The following is a 4864-nucleotide window of genomic DNA, read 5'->3' as shown; positions in this document are numbered from 1 at the left end:
TGTTCAAAGGCGAGTAAATACAATTCAAAAACAAGCACATACGTGATACACATAAGCCATTAGGAAATATTTTCAACATCCCAAAAGATGACCTAGATACAACACAAGTCAGACAAAATGGAAACAAAAGAGTTGTTGACAAACATTAGTTCAAAAAGTAATGCCCTCCATATAACAGAAGTGTTTGATTTTGGTACTACTTGATTGAGACCTTGAAGGCTAGGGGATTCTTTCGAAGCAACTGTACAATGACCTTCTTCCTAGCCATAACCTTCACACCATGCATCATCTCCTTGACCCCTTCCCTGATGTTGCAAAAGACAATTTTCACATTGGAATCTCGCTTCACAAACAATTTTGCTTTCCACATTTCATTGTTTCCGTCCCAGATGTCAGTAGGATTCTCGTATCCAAACAAACTGAAGTGGAGCCCTGCAAATTTTAGGGGCATATTCTGCATTATTACAACACAAACATAATATTTTAAAATGTCATTATATAACCATACAATCCCATTACACCTGTTATTTGGAAAGGAGAGAGTATCCTCCTCCAACCCAGCATCATTGTGGCTAGACTCCTCCATTTCAGCATCGTTGTGGCTAGCTTCCTCTATTTTAGCATCCTCCTCCATTTCAGCATCATTTTCAATTTGCTCAATGTCTTCCGAAGAATCAGAAGATGTCTCAATAGAGTCAGGGATGTATTTGCCACCACACTAGATACGTACTTTGAATGCCCCATCACCCATATACAATAAGTCAAGTATATCACCAAGCATTATGCCGTTGTCCTTCACGAAATCAGACCATCCATCCTTAAAATATATCTCTATGCCTGATTTTTCTCTATCTTAACCCACTTAACATGGTAAATCCGTGTGTTATCGCCTCTATAGACCCTAACATGTTTTGTAATCCTGCGAAAGAGCTTACTAATTTGATTTGGAACAAACTGGTATAAGATTTAAAAGGTACATGTTAAAATTCAAGGGTGATAGCAGGACAAGTTCTCAATACACTTATGTACTGTCAATTTAAGAAGTAATTTCTCACCAATTCAGACAACTTCTCGTCGTTAATCAGAACGGTGAACCAAGTTTTCCCTTCCTCTGGCATAGCTACAAATTGAATAACAGATTGGATTTGTAAAATAGGTAATTAGTAATTGTTCGTAGTTAACTGATTTGACAACACAATCTAACACATGCGAGATTCTAAAAATTAAAAAAGGGAAAGGGGCTGAATATTGACATCATACATATTAATGTATACAAATTATATGTTATTATTAATAACCAAAATCCGTTTTGGTTATATAATCGGAAATTAAAATATACGTAAAAATAATAGATTCAGAACATAACCAAATTTAATTATTTAAAAACAAAATTTGGAAACAATTACTAAAATGTGAAAATAAGTTGAATAAAATGTGAAAATAAGAACACAAAAACTTTTTAACAAAAAAAAAAATCACCGAATCTAAACCACGAATGTAGGATAAATCAAATTTAACGACATAAGATAGTAAGATACATAGTTGCAATCTCGAGTGAATACATGCAAGACCAAATCTCTATGGATTTTCAAACATAGCACACACTATAAATAAGAATAAAACATTCAAGTTCAATAATTAGTAATCCAAGAACCCACCAAACTTCATTACATGTAGATCTTGCCAAATTAAAGCCGTAAAACAAAAAAATTGAAGGCATAAAAGGGAATTACAGCGAGGGTGAAACTTACCGTATTCCTACTTTAATTAGGGTAACCAAGTTCGACGATGGTGGTATGGAAGGGTGGGGAATCAATATCCTTGTAGGTAGGTGGAGTCAGACTTCGGTGTTGATGCGGCCGGAGTTGTTTAGTTCGATTTCAGATGAAAGGAAGGGTTTGGTCTTTAATTTCACCGGAGTAAAATTTTGAAAAGGACAGTTATGTTTTTTTAATGTTTCCTTTGCTTTTTTTTGGATGGGGTGTGAAGTCAAAGAGTCAAGGAAAGTCATTTGTGATATAAATTTAATAATAAAATCAAAACCCAAATAATTAACTTAATTAAACTTGATATTAGTATTAATTTTGAATATTAAAATGTATTACAAAGTTACTAATAAATGTGTTCATTACTATTATTAGCGTCACAGAGAATACAATAACAAATAATAAGCTTAAGAATGAGGACATGTTGTAAGTCAACGGGCCTTAGCAATCTTAGTGGTATACGTATCTTACATGTTTTGTAGCTAAAAAATCTTAGGAATATATTATTTGGTTCATGAAATGATATTTTCCTAAATAACGCTCATATTTGAAAACAAAATATAATATTAAAAATAATACTCGTATTTTATTTATCTGCCATTATATAATCAATTTCAATTATGTTTTGTGGTTATCTTTTCACTGTAAGATTTAATATGGTACTTGTAACTAGAGCTGTCAATTCGGGTAAACGAGTCGGGTTAGTGTAACTCGGGTCATCTCGAGTCGGGTCAATACGGGTAAATGTCATAACATTTGAGGGTCGGGTTTGGGTTGGGTCATGCTTGAGTGGGGTCACGACGAGTCATACAACTTATCTGGTTAAAGATCGGTTTGTTGAAGTCAATAATTTGCGAGTTCGAGTCGGGTTCGGTTCAAGTCAATAATTTGCGGACAACATGTTTCGTCCCTAGAAACTCTTAAACTTTAAAGTGAAATATTGAGCTTATGGAGTTAGGATTCAATGCAATGTGACGGCCTACACATATTGATTCAATATTAAGTTGGGTTGAATTTGGGTTGGATTTGTAACAAGTCGAGTTGAAATTAAAATCAGGTTTGTAGCAGTTGGGGTTTAAATTCGCGTCGGGTTATGAACAAGTCGGGTTGTATTAGCTTCAGCTTGGGTTTGGTTAAGGTCGGCTTTGGTTTAGGTCAATAATTTACGGGTTACATTCGGTTAATGATCGGGTTCGGGTCTCACATATCTATATCTATAGCTGTCTGCCTTTATAAAAAAAATTAATTATCTATATTTATAGATATATCTATATCTATTTCTATACTTATATATTAAAAAGGAAAGCGTTCCGAACAACTTTTAGTGGCACCCTCGCCATGTCATCTTTAAACTATGAACATATCTTAATAAAAATGTATATCATGAGTATTGAAATCACAACCACAAACATATGCATTACAGTCACCTAATAAGTCGGATTTTTAGAGTCGCGTATACATAAGGTGCATTGAGGTTGAGGTAGTTGGCGAGTTTGGTTATCTACGACGCTCACCTAATGAGTCGCCTAATATGTATAAGGCGACTCAATAGGTTAATGAGTCGCACCTTATATACAGCTGACTTTGAAAATCTAATTTAAGCCACCAATTAAGTGAGGTTATAGAGTCACATGCATATAAGGTGCGACTTGTAAACCTGTCAAGTCACCTCATATAAAGTCACATGCATATAAGATGAGACTTGTAAACCTGTCAAGTCACCTCATATAGATTCACATGCATATAAGGTGTGACTTGTAAACCTGTCAAGTCACCTCATATAGAGTCACATGCATACAAGATACGACTTGTAAACCTGTCAAGTCACCTCATATAGAGTCACATGAATATAAGGTGCGACTTGTAAACCTGTCCAGTCACCTCATATAGAGTCACATGCATATAAGGTGCTTTGTTGATTCCCAACTTAACAGGGCACCTAATAAGAATTTTTACAAACTCGCACCTTATATACAACCTAGTCTAAAGGCCCGACTTGTTTACAAAAATCAATTCAAGTTACTTGTAAATATTTTCAAATTTAAACAAACTATGTATGTATCGGGTAAACTTCTTGTTCCGAGTCTGTTTGTGTCACTTTTGGGTTTTGAGTCTATTTGGGTCAATAAATTAAAGTTTTAGGTCGGGTTGGGTCGGGTCAACTACGGGTGGTGTTGATCCAGGTTATGGATCAAATTGGGGTGACTCGGGTCAATTCGACTTCAGGTCATGGGTCGGGTCATCGGGTCTCGGTCAGAATTACCACGTCTAACGGGCTGTGGCGGGGAGGATGTTGGTCTTCCCATCCACATCCCCACCTAATCAATCTCCGTATCTCCAATAACAACCCTGCATTATTAATACGGATTTCACTTCTACCCTTTAAGTTAAATCGATCACTAATTTGGGGGATGATTTTCAAAATCGCTACCACATAGGCTTGGAGATACATTTGGAGGTAGCGGTTTGTCTTTAGTGCTCATTTTATAAAAGGTAAAAGCACTACCTTAATCCGAAACCGAGAATAACCCGAACCGTGTACTTTTGAACCCGATAGCAACCCGACCCATTGTAAACCGAAACCGTTTAAACCCGACAAAAACCCGATAAACCCAAATCGTTTACAACATTTAACTGGTTAGGATTGAACTGTTTATAACCCGTAATAAGTTATGCTCCAACCGTTTACAAACCGTAACCGGTTATAACCGAACCGTTTATAATCCGTAAGTCCGTAACCCGTTATGACATTAGATTTTCTTTTTTCTTTTTATTTTTTGGGTACATTTTTTCAATAGTAAAACAAAAGGGTTTCATTTGAATTACAAAATATTTATATTGAAAAGGTTTGGAAGTTTGATGTCTTTAAAACTCTTATGCTACAATACTATATCGTCCCCTAACGAGTAATGGCTTATGGAACAATATATTGTACTCCGTATTAAAAAAATCTAAAATGTAAATCAAAAGCTAACTTTAGATTTGTTATTATTATTTGATCCTTAAAATCATTATACAAAAAAAGGACATAAAGTTAAACAACTAATTAATACTCCGTATGATCTACTGGAATAACTAATTAAAGAATATTTAGGATA

General features: G+C 35.0%; 1 long non-coding RNA gene across 2 annotated transcripts; it reads right to left on the bottom strand.

The window, feature by feature from the left end:
• On the bottom strand, positions 1–2138 carry LOC110682756. 2 transcript variants are annotated; one of them, XR_002503465.1, is made up of 4 exons: positions 1752–2134; positions 1056–1120; positions 522–919; positions 1–432 (listed from the first exon to the last, which is right to left on the bottom strand). It is a non-coding gene; the product is annotated as an uncharacterized LOC110682756 (long non-coding RNA). The 2 variants fall into 2 exon arrangements; XR_002503464.1 differs by having other exon boundaries at positions 522–1120; positions 1752–2138.
• Positions 2139–4864: the final 2726 nt, after the last annotated feature.

The sequence above is a fragment of the Chenopodium quinoa genome, unplaced genomic scaffold (genome assembly GCF_001683475.1).
Source record: "Chenopodium quinoa cultivar QQ74 unplaced genomic scaffold, ASM168347v1, whole genome shotgun sequence".
NCBI classification, from domain to species: Eukaryota; Viridiplantae; Streptophyta; class Magnoliopsida; order Caryophyllales; family Amaranthaceae; genus Chenopodium; species Chenopodium quinoa.
The sequence above is the reverse complement of the archived record's forward strand: the minus strand, read 5'-3'. Positions and strand labels throughout refer to the sequence as shown.